Source organism: Rhopalosiphum maidis, chromosome 1 (genome assembly GCF_003676215.2).
Source record: "Rhopalosiphum maidis isolate BTI-1 chromosome 1, ASM367621v3, whole genome shotgun sequence".
Taxonomy (NCBI): Eukaryota; Metazoa; Arthropoda; class Insecta; order Hemiptera; family Aphididae; genus Rhopalosiphum; species Rhopalosiphum maidis.
In genome coordinates this window covers 48917103-48929845 of record NC_040877.1, presented here as the reverse complement: position 1 = coordinate 48929845, position 12743 = coordinate 48917103, and the positions used below count along the sequence as shown (strand labels likewise).

At 30.2% G+C, this 12743-nt stretch overlaps 1 pseudogene; it reads left to right on the top strand.

Annotated features, from left to right (window-relative positions):
• Positions 1-8222: 8222 nt before the first annotated feature.
• Positions 8223-9478, top strand: LOC113561222 (annotated as a pseudogene).
• The last annotated feature ends 3265 nt before the right edge of the window (positions 9479-12743 follow it).

Here is a 12743-nt window from a genome sequence, read left to right as displayed (position 1 = left end):
CTCTATGTGCTTAATATTATTTCTTTGTAATAATTAACTATAATGATTATATTTTGATACTAAAAAATATTCATTTTAATCATGTCCAACCAGTTTCAGATAATTATATTAACTCTTCAGTTGTATAAACCTAACTGGATATCTAATAGATTTAAAAACTAATATTTGAAGTGTCTATTTAATATTTTTTTAATTTACTTACCCTGTAAGATTTTTTATTTAATTTTTTAATATAATAAATGTTTAACCTACAGTGCTCAAATTTAATTGAGCAAAGTAGACAATGCCTGGATAATGTTAACTTATTCCAACTTACGATCAGGTGAATAACATCTAATCTATATTCAATATTTTTGGCCTTGATAACATTTTTAATTTTCTGGTATCACCCATTAGTACCTATATCTAGTTGCTTATTTTTCTCAGTGTTCCCGGTGTATTCTGACAAGTAGTTATCTTCTAGATGGTTCTAACTACTATTTGTTGAACCTAGTTTGCTACATATTCTTTTAAATATCTCTAGAAAGAAGCTTTAAAAATTTTTAATGATTTCATAAGTCGTAAATTTTAAATAATTGATTTATATACACATAAATAAAAAATAAAACAGTAAATTATTGTGTTAATATGATTTAAAATTTAAAAATATTTCAATAACAAATTAAGGTATGTGTAATTGATATAAATAAAATAAATCAAATTTTCCGTAAGAGCTACTAATAATGTAACATATTTTAATAAAAAAAAACAGTGTGAATGTATGAAACAAAAAATTATTTTCAGGAAAAAAATTTTCCATATATGCTAACAGTATACATAATAAATTTTGATAAATAAAACAGTGTATAAAATGGTATTAACAATTTTGATAAGTTGCAAAGTGAAATGAATGAGATAAAAATTATTTGCGGAAAAAATTTGCATATGGACTACTATAATAGGTTAGGTTATAAATAAAGAAAAAATTAAAATTTGAACAAGAATAACAAAAAAGGAAAAAATACATCAGCAGAACGACACAAAACTAGACGAGGGAGAGAATACGAGATGGCGATTCGGTGCCAAATGCAATGTGTTACAGGCCACCAGATGGAAACGACCCGGCCGGCTTCAGTTTGCCTAGCGACTAAAAGGAGAGTTATGCTCTCACATCGCCACTGGCGTGTCCCGTAGTCGGCCGTGTCTGTCATCCGTATTACCCCACTCGCCTACTTTACCTGATTTCGTCGCCGTCGTCCTGCTGACGTCTTCGGTGGTGGGGGAGGGGTAATGACTTCGGACACTGTCTCAACACATGCAGTAGCACAAACGTAATGCGAAGCGTTTAATCCGCTTCCACGTAGATGCAAAACGCCTCCTACGGGCTAACGGGATAACGCTTTTTTTTTGTCATCGATGCACGTGGATTAGGCGAACCTGCCAGGACGCTCACCTCCTCGCCCAACTCCTCTATCACCACCGGACAGTCCACGTTATTGCTTACTACGGCGTCTTGAACGAGTGGCAGTTGAACATTTTCTGTGTCGACCAACTCCACGGTCTCGATATCCGGTGTTTTAATAACTTCGTCTGGTTCAATCGGCCGATTTGAAAGATTTCTTCGATTATATTTTCTGACGACATGTATGTGTGCGCGTCAGATGTACCGCTGTTGTTCATCATGCAAACCATTGTTTGAATAACGTCAAAAGCACGTACCATATTAATAGATATATCGTCTTCGTCTATGACGCCAAATACGTTATTAATTAAGTCAAATTTAATGGAGCACAGTGCTATGTAAATAGCCATTATGTGTTTAATATCGATAATATGTGACATTGCGTGGAGAAGAAATCTAGTAATGATGTTTAACGTATAGGACTGTTGAAATGCAAATTAACTAGAAATATATTTCGTCTATCATCAGCGGCCGGGAATTTTGATAATTTCACAGACGATGGGTATTGCGATGATTTTGATTTGTACTGTACTTTTAGATGTGTTATTCTTTAATAATAATAATATTTCATTTTTTTAGATTAAACTATACCTGTAAACATTTAAAATAACACTAAAAATACTTAAATTAGTTTAACAAACTTAAATTTAAGTAGTTCTGTAAAATCAGTGAGTTTAATATGTTATAGGGGTTTGGACGTCGGATATTCCCAATAATAAATATATAATATATTATTATATAATCTTTGAGCTATTTCCGATCGATTGAAAATATAACACCATGACAATGTGAATGTTTCGATGTTGTTGTTTGTTTATTTATCAAACTATATTGATTTTGAAGAATTACCGACAATTTTGAATTTTTTAACCTGATATATATATATAACGTGGATGATTTTGTGATTATGTATTTAATTTTTTATCTTTTCATTTAAAAATGCATATAATATTTAATACAACCGTCGAGTATGCTATAATAATTCAAGTTTTTTTACTTACATGTTCAAACAATTGCATGTTGTACCTTATATTACACTTAATACATTTTAATCTTAAAACTTATCTCACCTAATCTAATTATTTACTTTACCTCTTTTTATTGTAGATACCTTTAAAATAGTAGAATAAACAATCACGTGCAAAATGAATTATATAACTTATTTATTGGTCACGATGATTCAATAATAATTAACCAACTTGGATATTATTTTAATTTTAAATTTAAAAATGTTTTCTTATAGTTTAACTCAAAATCTAAGACCCTTATAAAGTTTTTATGTTTTATTAATATGCTAAATTTTAATCATAAAATAATGAACTTTATCGTAAATGTTCATAATAAATAAAAACTTAATAATTATATACCTGCAAACGTATAACATTATTATAAATCTTTTCCAGACCGTATTTATTTTAGAAAAAAAATTTATAAAATATTATAATATAATAATATTAATTGTTAAAATAAATATGTTGTGTTCCTATGTTGATTATAACCTGTATTTAAATTTAAAAGTAAAAAATGAACTTTTTAAATAATTTTATATAAACTTATTATATATCATGTTGTTTATGTTACTACTTATTAGTAACATATTAATATAGGAAAACTTTTATTTGTAAAAGAAAAGTTGAATGAATAATTCCTTTGATTATAAATACTAGTATTTTTTCTGACTGATTTTAAAATTTTGGCGGATCACATATATCAAGTCCACGGGAAACCCGTTAAGACCTACTGTTTGTAGTGAAAATGCGTGTGGTTTCGATACCGCCATCCTACAATGTTACGTAGGATACTATGTATATAATGTATACAATTCAACTGGATGATGCCGTTACCAGCCAATTACCCACTAACAATTTGATTGTCATTGCTGCTGACCAATTCCTCCTACTGTGGTTCTGATACTCTATGCTATATGGCACTAGGTCGTTAAAGTCTATGTGTCCTGCGTCGTTGAACGCTTTCGTGGGTCCAGGGATGCTGACATCCTTATTCCTATATTTATCATTCAGTTGTAAGTTCACACGTAATATATATAAAAAACAAATTCATACACATTTTTTTAAATGTTTTTTTTCATCTAAAATGAAAAATATGTCTTTTTGAAGGTACAATAAAATTTCTAATAGACATTATAATAGGTATTATATTATCATTAATATGTTGCTCTACGCATAAATGTAATCAAATAGTCTGTACAATGCGCCGTATAAGACGAGAATTGTGATACACGTTATAATGTATTACTATATATGTATATTTATTTGGTCATTTTAGATTTAAATATAGGTGTTATTAGCTATAGATACTTACTATACAATAAAAATTATGTATTAATCATTCACTACCATGGACACCTGTTAGCGGTTTGAAAAAAACTAATTTTATGTATTTTTAAGAGTGTTATAATGTGTTAGAGTGAGGAACATGTTGGCAATAGCGGAAGAAAATTCTTTAGTGCCCCTGGGGATGAATCTTGAAAAAAGCGCTTATTAACATTTACAAAAATTGACAAATGTACGTAATATACGCGTTAATTGAAATATTTGATGAAAAACTGATGACTCAATTAGGTATTTTCATAATTCCGTTATTAAATTCACACATTGTGTACTAATGTGTATGAATACGAAAATATTTAAAAATGCATGTATAATGAAAAATTGTCGTTTTGATAATAAAATAAAAATTCTAATTTGGTAGGCTCCTTTCGCAGTACCGTTACTACACCTCTGGCTATTTAATACTTAGAGTGATTTAGTAACTAGTATTATTTATTTTCATTTTTTGTTGGCTATACACATAATTTTAAACTTAAATTGTATTTATTCATGTTTTATATAATAATTTATAATAAGTATAAATAAATTAATATTTTGCTGGCTTTTACCACTTTTTAATTTTTTTATTTCATTCAAAAATATTTTTCAAACATTTTTAGTTTTTATTTTCATAAATAATATTTACTTTTTATCGATTACTGTTATTATTTATAAATTATAAATGTTTCCCATGACTTTTTTTAACTTTACAAATTTTAAATTAAGAACGGTTTTTATTCTTCAAAACACAGACCCGAAATAGTTTTATAACCTCGTAATGCACTTTAACAATTCGCGTACACAATAGATCTGTTACCACCGATAGAGAAATCTAGAAATATATAACAAAAATGAAATTAATATGATAATCTAACGGTACCAGGTCACTTGCCCGTCTGTCATTTCCCCCTCAGACATTTCCTCGTAATCATTTCCCCGTAAGTCATTTCCTCTACCAATATCTTTCCTTTTTAACGTAATTATTTTTATTTACTGGTACACAAATGTGAGGCTGTTTTTTTCATTTTTTTCAATGTTTATGGCGAAAAATACAAAATTTCCCAGAAATTCGTCAAAAAATATACGAATGATGCAGATTTCGCTTTGAAAATAAATCAAATAATAGCTTTAGATTTTGTTCCTGCGCCATATATTGTTAAGAAATTCGCAGAATAAATGTCTCAACAGTTTTATGTAGACAATGAAGAGTTATCACTTCATTTAATTGATATATTTTGAAGAAACATTGACTAACTTCCAGTTGGTATAACTAGAAGAAATAAACGTCTACCCCAATATTTGATTTTAAATTATGGAACCAATATGATACTTCACAAATGGGTGGTTTAGCAAAAAAAAAAAAAAAAATAGTGTTGAAGGTTGGCAAAGAATATTTTCGTTTTTGTTAACTGCGTCTCATTCTACCATATGGTGACTTATGGAGATTGTTAAAAAAGAACAACATTTAACCGAGATAAAAATTAATCAATTCATCACTGGACAAAAATCTTCTGCAAAAAAAAAATATATCGGGATGTTGCTAAACGTATAGAAGATACTATGTCCACATATGATGAACGTAATATAAATGAATAAGTACTTAATTTGAATTACTAATAATTTAGAACAACAACATTAAAATGTTTTATGGTAAATTTTATGCTATACTAATTATAAATTAAAATTTAACAAGATTGTATAAATACAACAAGATTGTATAAATATAATATTAGCGGGGAGAGGTATTAGACGGGGAAATGGTAGACGGGGAGGCATCCATGAATCAAACAAACGATTACTATAAAGTATGACACGCTGGTCACTATCGTTATTGATGTTTGGAATATAAAGACGCACCTGTTAGTTATGCAGCCGTAAAAACGTTTTGATTATTATTTTGTTGTACACACATAAGTACATTAGAAGAACGATAGCGATGTACACATGAAGCCGTTTGGATTACCGCGTCGTTACACAGTGGCTATCGCTATTGCGTCGTGACGGACCATACAGCGGCTATTGATGAACACGTTGTCCACGACTCAGACCCAATAGTGATGACTACGTTAGCGACGACGTATTGATGGAAAAGGCGGTACTGGTTGAGTTGCTTGGAATAAAAATGTCAGCAGCGTTGACTCAGCTGCTGTTTCCGTGTACGGTGTAACCGGTGCAGGTGCGCGAGATCGACGGCGACAGGATACAGACAGTATTACCGACAGCCAACAGGACGATGGTTACACAGAATTAGAACTTGTGCGATGGCTGTCTGCAGACTACAGAGTCCTGTCCGCAGTAATTTACACGTGCATTCGCCGTCGTCGAAAACTATATACATCAGCTGTTCTCTGTGCCCGTACTTTATGGTCAATCCCGCACGTATAATTAAACGTGCTCATGGCAATTTTCAGCCAAGCAGTAATATATATAAATATATATATATATAAATAAGACCAGTAACTGTATGATTTGAACAAAATCTCATTGGTGTCCCACAATATGTCAATGCGCTGTGGCGCTATATTATTATACAGTATAATAATATACTTATAATATTTTAATATCAATTACAATTTATTACTCCCAAAATAAAAAAATTAGCATAAAAAGTATAAGTGTATATTATATCACAAGTTAGTTTTTCATAGACCCTACAGGAATGCATTATTAAAATATTTTATACTATATCATTATATAGTGTTCTAATTATACACTCGATAAATCTATTATAATATGTATGTACCGATTATTACGAACTTACAATTTGCAATCTTGATAATAGTATACTTTGCAGGTTACATATCATTTTATTTTTTTAGTGGAAGGAGTGACGTACAAATCGTAAAATTATGTTGGAAACGATGCAATTCTATAGTAGCAAAAGATATAGCATTGCTTACACTCTATCAACTATAGCCTGATCCTTATATAGGAGCACAATACAATGGTATTTTAACTTGATAATGTACGTTGGATGGTATCTACTAGCTACTGACTGTATACAATAATATCTCTTAGTAATTATAGAAAACTAAATGTATTATTTGTTGAAAAATGTATAGGATTTCATTTTGTTTATACTGTTTACCGAAACACCTAAATCAAAAGTAAGAACAACCACAATTTGGAAATGTGTTGAACTATTTCCAAACAAGTGTACATCAATATGGTAAAAAACTATAAATAACAATTACATATAAATATAATAACTATAATAAGAGTAATCTTAAAATAAAAACGCTTTGACACATTTATATATATATATATATATATCTATTTGCGACACAAAAACCAATCTAACTATCAAAACTATAATGAAATTAATTATACAACCAATTAAATCAATACTAATCCGTCATACACACTTATTGGCTCTATCGAAGTAGAGCTATGGAAATTATTATATAATCTAGTCAAATCGCACATAAGTAGATAGAATATAATTTAAGTATGATGAAAAATCAACTGCAGTGTAGAAAAATGTTACCGATGGCGAAAATAGAGCGATAAAATGTTGCGTTATTGAGAGACGTACAGCAATAAATGTACGGATGCAGATCCACGACTACCATCACCGAGATATATCAAATATGTTGAATATAATCAAGGCAGCCAAAGCGGTACCGCAAAGTCAGTATAAATGCCATTATTATATATACTGATATATATGATATTTTTGTATGAGCTATAAAAATTATAATCATAATAAAATTATTTTGTTAATTTGTAAAAATGATTTTTTTATATTTATTAATATATAGTTCTTGTTAGCAATGATTATTCATAAATATAAATCTGTGTATTAGCATATTATGAAATAAAAAAAAATTACTTATATTTTACTTTCATAACAAATATATAATAAATCATAAAACAAATAACTTATATATTATAGTCGACTATGTTGTAGATAATTAATATGAATGATATAAATCATTAACTAAATTAATAACATTAAGTTCGTTGAATAAGATACAGTAATAATAACGAAAAATTATGTTTAACAGCGGTATTTAAAGGATTAATCAGTAAGTATAAAACAAAACCACGTATCGAGGAGTAATTGAGTAAACCAATATTACAAATAAAAGTAATTTACGTACATTTCTTAAGTTATAAACAGTGCGCTGGTGTCTATATTCCAAATTAGTATATTGCGTTCTAAACTTTATTTTACACACACCCTCCACACATCCGATTTGCCGACACCCAATTCGCCGAATACTCGTCTCACCAACACGGAAACCGGTTTACGGTAAAAATAAAAAATGTTCCGATTCGTCGACAAAACGTATTTTCATAAAATATAAAAATAATTTTTATTTGGAAATCTAGAATATTACAATCTAAAATCAAAATGTTGATAAGACTATACTATGATATTAATGACATTTGTCAGTTTGTATAATCATTGCATCGTCAGTTAGTTATATATTAAAATTAAATTTAAAATGTCGTGGTTGATAATAACTTCTGAACGAGATGGCCAACTTTTATTTTTGGATAATTTTATACATCGAATTGATAGAACAAGAGGTTTTAACCATTATTATAAATGTATTGATGATTATGGAGGTCGAGCAATACACAGAGAAGATTCCAATAATGCTATAATGTCAAAAAACGCATATCCATCCGATGCATGGAATCCAATTGGCTGAACGTGGTTTTCGAAATAAGATTAAAGTGAGTTTGTTTTAATTTATACAATTTTATTCACGAGTCTTATACTATTTTTTAAAATTAATTTTTAATACGTGTTTTATAACTTGAAAATAACTTATTTGAAGGAAGAAGTGGTGATAAATCCCACAAAGACTATACTACAGACACTTAATGAAATCCGAAGATCAATTAAGGCTTCAGAAATAGAGGATTCTACGGAAGCCGAAGTAAGGTAAAGGATGCTTTACCAATTTATACCAGTGTAAAAAGTTTGACATACAGGAAACATATGAAATTAATGCAACGTTACCTAAAAAGCTGTCTGAATTAAATATTGAAGGTAATTGGCGATCAACGAATGATGGTAAAGATTTTCTTTTAGGTATTTATTCTAAATTATTTAAACGATTTAATTATAAATACTATTATTCATTATAATATTATTACCTACAGTATTTGATGGTACGGATAATAAAGTCGTTGTATTCGGTACCGAAGGATTTTTACGACGTCTTTGTTCTAGTAATACAGTTTTTATGGATGGTACATTTAAGTCAGCACCAAAAATGTTTACACAAATTGTATACCTTACACTGCTTTGTTATAGGAATGATGATACCCCTAATAGTTATAATATAAATTTTATAATTTAGTAAAATACTAATTATATATGTTTAAATATATTTTTTTAGGCTTATGCATTATTGCCCAGTAAAAGTACATCGACATATTTGAGAATGTTTGAAATAATAAAACAAGCGGCATTGAGAAATGGATTAAAGTTCAAAATAGATTTTGAAATTGGAATGATTGTCTCCATTCGGCAGTGCTTTGGTTCTGATACACCCATAAAAGGGTGTCTATTTCACTTTCAGCAATCTATTTGGCATTAAGTTCAAAGTCTTACCATAATACATTTGCCGATAATTTTAAAGAAGTTGTTCGTCTTCTTTATTCATAAGCCATTGTTCCGATTAAACAAATTGAGTCAGAAAGGAAATATAACTTTTTACGTAATTTGTACGAACTTAGTAAAACTTAATTTTTTATAATTATAATTTTAGGTGTGCTAAAATTATTAAATTATTTTACCGAAACATACTTGGACCAGATATTTGTCTATTTAATAGCAATATGAGTATTAATTTTAATACAGATGGAGCAAGGACCATAAACCACCTTGAAACATGGCATGCAGCTCTTAATAAAGCTGTTGGTATATAAAAGCCAAATATTTTTAATTAATGTCCGAACTACACAAACTACAAACGCAATCGTAGACGCCGCAGTTCCAATCGCCGGCTGTATCCGGATGGTCTGTATATTTAAGAAAAAAGGTTATCATTTTCAAAAGATAGGTAAAGCGTTTATGATATCTAATAATACATAGATTTTCTAACATTTGGAATTATAATTTTAGGTTACAAAATGGTACGATTTGTACTATGGAACACTTAAATGCAATAATGTTTCCTCAGCATTGGTCGTGGCTGTTGTTGTTATAGTGTTCCAACTCTTTGAGCTCGAGATGAGTTTGTTCATTAATATTTGCAACGGTTTCCGTTGAAGCTCACATTGTATCTTTGTCATCCGCCCACGTCATCACCGCCGTCTGTCCTCGATCGACATAGTTGTCACTCGTCAATAGTCGATGCGACAGTAAACGATATAGCCCATCGTCGTCACCACCTGCCGTCCTTGACCAATACGGGGAGCGTATGCCTAGACTAGACAACGACAATTTCGTGTGTTATAATAGTACATAATTTTTGTAGAATATAATAATTTAAATAATTTTAATTATACTGTAATGAAAATATTTTACATAGCATCTATTTTAGATTTTTTTATGATTACTTAATTTCCCTGTAAGATTTATGTAATTTTTAATATCATCAATATTTAACCTACAGTGTTGAAATCGAATTGGGTACTGTATACAACGTCCGGAGAATGTTAACTTATTTCAACTTTATCCTTGAAAATTTGGCATTGCGCACTTCTTACTTTACCAGTAACATATATAGGTAAATAATTGCGCATGGGTTTAATTTTGTAGGTAAACCCACATAAATATTTTTATTCAAACGTAACAGTGATTAATATTTTGAATCAGTTATTACGGAAAAAAAAATAAAAATAGAAGTTACTAAAATTACTATATAAAATATTGTATTATACCAATAATGTTAGAATATTAATATTGGAATTGTACAAAAAGGGCAAAGTAAATTAAATACAAAACGTTGCACACATTTATATCGAATAGCATTATTACATAACAAAATCACTAGAAAACTATACTTGGATATTTTATTTGTACGAGACACTCGTAAACTATAATAATAAAAACCGATCCGAATCTAAACAATAATGGACCACGCAATAGTATACTGCGCGAACACTATTGATATTCACGATATGCAAAGCGGTGTTTATCCAGGCTAATGAGGTACCACCAGTACAAATTTCTTAAAAGATGAAGTGTCAAGCAAAGTTCTAAATTGGGTAGTCACGACTCGAAAGAATACGTACACCTAGTATACAATACATTAAGTACCAGCAGTTGGTGTAAATGTAAAAAATCTGGTCGACTTTGCAATTCAAAGTACCGCAATTGTGATGTAAGTATAATAAGAAATTAAGTAAAATAATGCGATTTATATGTGCTTAAAATAATTTTTTTTTGTAATAATTAACAATAATGATTATATTTTGATATTAAAAAGTATTCATTTTGATCATGTCCAAACACGCTTGGTTAATTATATTAACTCTTTAGTTGTATGAACCTAATTGAATACCTAATAGATGTAAAAACTAATATTTGAAGCGTCTATTTAAAATTTATTTATGATTATTTATGTACCCAGTAAGATTTTTTATTTAGTTTTTGTTATAATCAATATTTAACCTACGATGATCAAATCAAATTGGGCAATGTATACAATCGGTCGAAGTGCACAATGATCGACTTTTTACTTTGCCCGTAACATAAATACGTAAAAAATTGCGGCCCTAGGAAGCAGAATATTGATATTTCTGACCATTTTACATATTCCAGTCCTATCAAGCTCATTAAACTGCTGCTACAGTGCTACACTTTTTAATACCTATATCTGGTTGTATATTTTTTTCATTGGTTTCAAATTGTTTCTAATCTCCGGTGTTTCCATAATGACGTCTTCTGGTTGGCTCATGACAATTTTTAAGACTTCTGCAATTGTAATATCTTTGAACAACGTGTGATGTACGTCAGATCTACTACGGCTGTTCTTCTGCGTGCATAGTGGCATCATGTTTTGAATAATGTTTATAACACTTACCAATTGAGTAGATTAACATGGATAATGCTAAAGCCGTTATTAATAAAGACGAATTTTATAAGACAGGTACATTATTATTAATATTAATATGTGGCTTAATGTGGGAAGAAGTAGTAATGATGTTAAACGTCTAGGACTGTTGAAATGAAAATAAACTCGAAATAAATTTCATCCACACTGAGAATTTCGAACATTTTCCATGCGACAGTTATTGCGATGTTTGTAATACTAGCCAGCATATACGTTTATCATCCTAATCGGCTAGTAAAGGTATAATATATTTAAAGGACGACTTGGATTTGTACTGTACTTTTAATTGTTTTTTTTTTTTTAATTTTAATATTTCATTTCTTTCGATTGAACACTACGTACATTGAAACAGGATCCTGCATTTTTGCGGATACCACCGGCGGGTTAATGATCGTTTTCGACAAGTCGTATTGATTTTTCCTTCGAAGACAACAACGGGTCTAGACGCACACACATGTCACCAGCCATCGCGATACACCGGCAATAATTCGTCGGTGGGGACGGTCTGTCGGGTCGAAGCGACGCTCTCCTGGACACGTTGTACTTCGGTGAATTACCGATCGCTACGAAAATTGCCTGTGACTCGACGACAGACGCGGTGGGCTCGCACACCACGACGGTGTGCTGCGTGACTGACACGACTGCCGGCAGATCGGTAAATCGCACGTCGTCGTCGTCGGATTGTACGTCCTGCTAGTGATGGCCGTTGATGATCACCGAACCTCGCGCGTCCGTTTCGAACCTGACCTTTGATCGTGCACCGCATTGAATCCGGGCAACCAATCTTGTTCGACAACGCCGTCGGTGTGCTTCTACTTTGTAATGCTGAAATCAGAAACCATATTTATTTTAATATATAAGTATTTTATAAATATGTATAGATTTCTAGTATTTGTTTTAAGTAACTCTTGGTTTTTTCAATTAATAAATATTTATAACTTTTTATTCGTA